Source organism: Anas platyrhynchos, chromosome 2 (genome assembly GCF_047663525.1).
Source record: "Anas platyrhynchos isolate ZD024472 breed Pekin duck chromosome 2, IASCAAS_PekinDuck_T2T, whole genome shotgun sequence".
NCBI classification, from domain to species: domain Eukaryota; kingdom Metazoa; phylum Chordata; class Aves; order Anseriformes; family Anatidae; genus Anas; species Anas platyrhynchos.
In genome coordinates this window covers 101,554,244-101,561,562 of record NC_092588.1, presented here as the reverse complement: position 1 = coordinate 101,561,562, position 7,319 = coordinate 101,554,244, and the positions used below count along the sequence as shown (strand labels likewise).

The 7,319-nt window shown below is 40.1% G+C and overlaps 1 non-coding gene across 1 annotated transcript; it reads right to left on the bottom strand.

Moving 5' to 3' along the window:
* Positions 1-5,998: 5,998 nt before the first annotated feature.
* Positions 5,999-6,070, bottom strand: TRNAH-GUG (transfer RNA histidin (anticodon GUG)). The gene has a single exon. It is a non-coding gene; the product is annotated as a tRNA-His (tRNA).
* Positions 6,071-7,319: the final 1,249 nt, after the last annotated feature.

Sequence of the window (7,319 nt, the reverse complement as noted above, 5' to 3'; positions counted from 1 at the left end):
GGGTTAGGGTCTCTGCCAGCACTTCTAAATCACACATTTTCTTTGTTGCATCCATAAGCATCTGCTCGTTCCTGATCACACCACTCAAGAGGGAAGCCTTTTCCCTTCCCAAAGATTAAAGCATGTTGAATTATTCTTTGAAATCTTTTTTATTTATTCATTTTGAAGTCCCTCCTCTACAAACACATTTGCCAATTTCCTTTCATCTTGGCTGAGTACATCTTAAATGATAAGTAGAGCAGAAGACCAAATCTGCTGCTTCAGAATATTCAGTTATTAACAATAATAAAGTAAGACCTATCTGGGGTGACAGCCAAAAGCTAGCAGGTTCTTCTCCCCAAGTCAAAACAAATTGCTCTAAGTTAAGTGTTCCAAAAGCCCAGAGATATTTTGCCCTTTTCCACCAGATTCAAGCACTAAAGAGATTGATTTTAGGGTTCCCCACCTACTCTATGTTTTGATCCTGGTGTGTCTGTGTCCTCTTCAATTTTATTTTTAAAGTGTTGCTATTATCAGCTCTCCTGGGTATAAAGCTAGCCACATTCATGTCTGTGAAGCTGGCATTTTAGTGACAAGGGGGGTTGTGGCAAAGTGGATTTTGAAACACAATTTTAGTAAAAGTTCTTCTTTGCTTTCGTAGATTTCACAGCAAGGTAGAGCTTGCCTGCTTAGAAATATTCTGTTAAAGCCAAGAAATCATACAATCCCCCTCAGTAATTACTACAAATGCACCATAAGAGCCAACAAGTAGTAATTTAAGTTGGTGTCATTTTCCAATTGTGCTATCACTCTAGAATAGTGGGTTTTGAAATTACAATGAGATGTTTTGTCACAAATAAAATACATGTATTCTCTGTCTGGTGGATAGAAATCCAACATTGCACTAGTTGACTAACAGCTTTAGTGTTAGAAGTTTGGGCAGACCCTATACATCAGGCTTCCTCCCCTGCTGCATGGTATAGATGTGCTAATGAGTGTTGTGATTCAGAGGCCTCTCCCACACTACCACTCTGCTTTATCTGTACTTTCCCTGTCCTCCCAACTTTGGAAGGCTAAATTTTGGGAAACTCTAATCTTGTGCTAAAGAGCTTGGCCAGCACGGAGGAGAACAGTACCCCTGTTGAAGGTAACTGCCCTATGGAAAGAAATCCCTCCGTTTTCCAGACACACGGAAATCATACTTAACATTAAAAAACCTCAGTTGAAAAGAAGAAGGACATTTATTTTACTTTAGTATAAAGCTTAACAAAACTGTTCACTGAGTTTAGGTAGATACCCACAGAGAAATTATGAACTACATTGGGGCAAGTATAAGAGAGAAAAGCTGCTTATCAAAGTTGAATGAAATGCCTAACCAATTTGATACTTGGCTGTAAAAATGGGACCAAAGTTACATTCTAGCTCCAGACTGTTCAAATGCAAAACTTTGTCTGGGAAGTGGTTTTTAATATATGGTTTAGAAAGTAATAAACTGATTTTATTATTTACCTAAAGACTGTTAGGACAGATCTAAAACATCATAGCAGTCATATCAACTTACGGATGAAAGAACATCTAGTGTAAGCATCCTTTAAACAAGGACTGCACACTGACTTTTCAAGTACAAGATATACTTCTGCTTTTCCTTTCCTGCGTAACCTGGGTCAGGTATTGCTTATATATAATGTTGAGAAATGCTTCAGTGGGAGGCAGAGGATTCAATCCCTCCTGTTTGATGAGATTTGTTGTCAGAATACCTGGGACTATATCTTGCATGTTGATGCAAGTCCAGTAAAAAAAAAAACCAGTACTTCATTCTCATGTTAGTTTCTACTTTCATGAACTGTATTTTTAAAGAAACACGAAGTGCTGTATTAGGCATATGCAAATAACTCACACTGAGAATTTTCTGGTAATACTGTAATGTGTAAACCTACTACTACAGCACTATTTGCTGGGAAAGTCTCAGGTGATTTGAGGGGGGGGGAAATATTGTTGAGTTTTTTGATCTTCAAAACTGATCTTTTGATCTCTTCAGTAGGTCTGATGAACAAGCAGCAGAAAGAATCTGTTCAGTGTAGTATCTCCCTACTGTAGATTGATAGGTCCAATTGCATTGTAAAATTAAGCATGCACATTAAGATGCCAGACTTAACTGCGTGAATGAGCTGGACACATCCCATTGTGATGCCCCTACTCTTGGCAAAAGGCAGGGCAGACAGATGAGGCAACAGTATTTTTGATGGCCACAGCAAGCCTACCATCTGAGAGGCCTCGCAATGGAAGTACATCAAAGGACTTGGAGCTGCAAGGAAAGCTAAAGGCATTCTCCCTAGAAACTAGGAAGATGTACTGAAGAATCAAGAATCATCACCAAAAAGCTTCAATGAAGAAACTGAATATTACAGTATAAATGGGGTTTCTATTCTTCTACTTTTATATTGATCACCTGTAAAGCACACAAAACTCAAGTATTACTGAAATTTGCCAGAGGTTCTGATGTCTCTAAGATTATTTCACAGCAAACTAATGTCTAAAGATACAACTTAAGAACTTTCCTAATTCAGAACCACAGATGACGCCTACCTGAAAACATGAATGAGAACTAAAGCTATGCAAGTAGAATATGCATCTACTATGGTATAACATACAGATATAGTTCCATGTAAATTTCTACCAGTGCCAGTTGCTACATAAAGATGTTAACAGTCTAATATCCCTTTAAAAGGCGATTTTATAAACAAAGACTGCTTGATGTGATTTCTGCTATTTGTATAAACATCTGTATATTGACTAGATCTCCAAAACTCATCTTCTGTAACATAATAGCTATGTGCTCAGCATCATGAATGAAGTCCGTGCATGTTTTACAAGGCTCTTTAGAAATTACACCTAAAACCAGTTAAACCTAAATGAAAATAGACGGGGAAAATCATATCTCAGCCCAGCAGACAATGGCATATCAATTGCCAGGTAAGTGTTTGTACCTTGTCTAGTTTCACAGGAGCACAATTTCAGAAGGTGGAGGCAGATTCTGTAAAGACCTTTGTAGCCACATGACTTTCTGGAGCCCTTATCCTCTTGACAGAAGACCCTGCTGATGAAAAAGCAGCTACTGCTTTACTGAAACAAAGAGCTATGCGTATAGTCAAAGTTATAGCCTTAGGGAAGTCCTCCAAGAGCATCCCAAGTTGTACCACCACAGTCCTGACACTAGCAAATGCTAAAGTGACCTCAGTTCCACACAAGGGATAAATATTCTTAATTAGCACCTGCACTGTATGATCACCATTAACAGCTAAGCCAGAGTTATTTCTCCAAGTCATCCCTGCTGTGCAATCTAGATGTCACCATCTCTTTCAGATCAAGTCCCTGAGATGCCACCAGTGGAGTGTAGCCTACACTTACAGACGGTTTCAGACTAATCACTCTCGGAGGCTTGTCTGTGGTTCAATGTATTTGCCTGACTTCTCTATTTGTAGACTGCAGTTAAGTGTTTTGAAATGTTTTGATTGTGGCCTGCTCATGTCAGTGTTTACAGGGCTAGACCACAAATGTATTACAGAGAAGAAACAACCCCACAATCCATTTCTACTACCTTTAGGCAGAAAAAACAGAGATCAAGAGATGTCTGGGCTTGCTGCTAATCATGAAGCAACCTGTTTCTTGTTTCTGTATAGAAAGAGCAAGCTGTTCATCTTAGGGCCAGAGACTGACTTCTGAACTCTCTTCATGACCATCACAAACTTTCTGCACCACCTCAGGCAGCTCACTTGTGTCTTTCCATGCCTGAGTGTGCTCAGGAGTAAAATGAGATTTGAAATCCATGCTACTCCCTTTCTGACAAGGGTAGGAAGATATGCCCACAGAAAGCACAGAGCAACAGTTAACACCTCTGGAAGCACATACTTAAACTCAATGAGTACAGCCTGTCCCCTTAGAGTATTTCAAGTTAATACACATCTTGCTCTGCAAAATACACATCTTGCTCTGCAAGATGTAAGTTACTCTGCAAGTATTCCTGAGAAGTTAGCTTTACAAGACACCCATGGCTAGCAAGAAATGGATAGATAATAGATCACTTGTAGAAGGTTACAAAATAAGGCTACATAAAACAGAAAAGCACACCTTGTAGGAAAATCCTGCCTGCAGCAAGGTCTCTAGCACAGTTCAACCTTCAGTTGCAGACCAGGTTCTTAAAAGCTATTACATCCCATTTCAGTGCTCAGATTACAGTTTACTACAGCCTGGGTGGTACGAGTTTGAGATGATCTACAGACATTTAGTGTTTTTAATCTATTCAGAAACAAATATCAACACAGGAGGCACTGTTGCCTGCTTCTGACATATAAACTGGAGTCATCTTTGAAACAGTAAAGTGATTTCATGAAAGTACTCAAGCTAGATTCTTTTAGCTTCATTTAATTCTATTATTTAGATCTCCTTTCACTGTATTACCACACTGAACAATCACCTGCACTAAGTTATCTTTTACAATAGTAATTTCCTAAGTTTGTTTTTAAAGACAGGTTTCTCAACTGAATTCAGAGGAAAGCAGGCTGGCCCTATGTCCCAATTTAATTGTAGTTCTTTTAAATTAGTACTTGAAGATGCAGCTATGAAATTAATAAATCCAGAAATTCATGAAATAACTTTAGGCTCTCCAAAAAACAGCATGAATGATTCATTGCTTTAGTTGAACTACTTACCATCAGCTCAAACCAAAAAAAAATAAAAAATAAAAATAAATGAAGACAGCAGCTGGTACTTTAAAATCTTAAAAAATGCAGAAGAGAAGGCAGCATTTGGTCTCTTGGGAAAGAAACTTAACTGTAGTGTTCCCTCCCTTAAGGATTCAACTTCTAAAACCAAGAACAAGAAAACATATACTCTTCTGGGAATGTCTAACTCCACATTCTTTTGATAAGGCAAGCTTTTTACTTCATTTTGGTTAAACTGGGGAGTTAAAAAAAATCACACATTGCATTTTCACTCTAGTACTTTAAAATTCAGTCTGTAGGTTCAAAGAAGGGAAAGCAATAACTAAATCTTCTAGGATCTTTCAGAATAGAATTTATCATAAAGTTACTAAATAGATACTCAATACCCAAGCAGTTTAAGGCAGAAAAATGGAGCCTGTAAAACCACCAAGAAGCCTATGTAGACTATCACACAAACAAAACCATTTTTCTCCTAGTGAGCCTGAAGCAGACTATCGTTGTAGCTATCCTTTCTACTGACGAACAACTCGGGGGATCCAGTGCTCCTAGGATGCAACACCCATCCCAGTGCACTAACTGCTCACATGACTGGACACAATTTTTTATCCCAGTCAAGAAAGCTTTTACCACTGAAAAGAGATTTGTAGTCTGAGTAAAACAAACAAACAAAAACACTATTTGCACCTTTTTGTTACTTTAAAAGAGAATGAGTGTTAATATATCACAGAATCACAGAATTGTCTAGGTTGAAAGAGACCTCCAAGATCATCTAGTCCAACCTCTGACCTAACACTAACAAGTCCTCCACTAAACCCTATCACTAAGCTCTACATCTAAATGTCTTTTAAAGACCTCCAGGGATGGTGACTCTACCACTTCCCTGGGCAGCCCATTCCAATGCCTCACAACCATCTCAGTAAAGCTCTTACTAATATCCAACCTAAACCTCCCCTGGCACAACTTCAACTCGCTCCCCCTCATCCACCTCACTACAGCCTCCTTTAATATACTTATAAAGAGCGATAAGGTCACCCCTGAGCCTCCTTTTCTCCAGGCTGAACAAACCCAGCTCCCTCAGCCACTCCTTGTAGGATTTGTTCTCCAGACCCCTCACCAGCTTCATCGCCCTTCTCTGGACTCGCTCGAGCACCTCAATGAAAGACTAGTCAAGTGCAGCAGTGGGAGTGGAGAAAGAAAAAAGAAATGTGTAACTGACTGTGATCAAATAATTATAAGAGCTACGGCCGTAGGACCAGCCAAAAATTCGGAGCCCGTGTGCCGTGGTAGCACCGGGTCAATGCCGTGACTCGGATTCGAACCGAGGTTGCTGCGGCCACAACGCAGAGTACTAACCACTATACGATCACGGCATGCTACCGGGGCTCTAATGTACTTCCTTCCTGTCCTTCTTTATAAGGAGTTGGAATACCTAAGTCTGTAGCAGGCTTCAATTAATAGTCCAAAGGAAGAGGTAAAATTTAACTAAAAGTTGTAGGAGATATAAGAGACACAAGAATTTAAAATTCAGGAAAACGAGTTAGTAAGTAACCACTTCTAATTAAGAGTTTTGTATCAAATATTAGAGCTTCATACCTTTGGGGCACAACAACCCCAAGCAGAGCTACAGGCTGGGAGATGAGTGGTTGGAGAGCTGCCAGGCAGAGAAGGACCTGGGAGTGATGGTGGACAGTCGGCTGAATATGAGCCAGCAGTGTGCTCAGGTGGCCAAGAAGGCCAACAGCATCCTGGCTTGTATCAGAAACAGTGTGGCCAGCAGGGCTAGGGAAGTGATTGTCCCCTGTACTCGGCTCTGGTGAGACCACACCTCAAATACTGTGTTCAGTTTTGGGCCCCTCGCTACAAGAAGGACATTGAGGTGCTTGAGCGAGTCCAGAGAAGGGCTGTGAAGCTGGTGAGGGGCCTGGAGAACAAGTCCTATGAGGAGCGGCTGAGGGAGCTGGGCTTGTTCAGCCTGGAGAAGAGGAGGCTCAGGGGTGACCTTATCGCTCTTTATAAGTACATTAAAGGAGGCTGTAGAGAGGTGGGGATTGATAGGGTTTAGTGGAGGACTTGTTAGTGTTAGGCCAAGGTTGGACTAGATGATCTTGGAGGTCTCTTCCAACCTAGATGATTCTGTGATTCCTATCTATATTTATTCTAGTCCTTTCATAGAAAAGGGCTTTTTTTATTAATGAGACTAAGCAACTATAATGAAGTTACATAAACCATTTACACACATTTAGAAGGAGATCAGAAGCCATCAGTTGTTTAGTCCAGTTCTACCCTACTTTGTACTCAAATCCTATTGCATCTGGTCTGTCACTTGGCCATATTTGATAGTTCATAAATAGGCACTTGTTTCTGAAATTGTTGCTTGTATACTAGACCTGGTTACTTTGCTCAGATGCCTCTTAAGGGAAGAGCTAAGAGGAAAGGAGGTGAACACCTTGAAAAACTGTCTGCTTCAGCGAACAGACCAAATCCAGAAGTTAATTAAGACTTCAAAGATCTCTTCTTGTCCAAAGCTTCATATCCTCATTGAAGCTGATAGGGGATTCACACCAAAACACAAAGACTGAGATGAAACCTATTTACTGCCCTATACAAAGGCTTGATGCA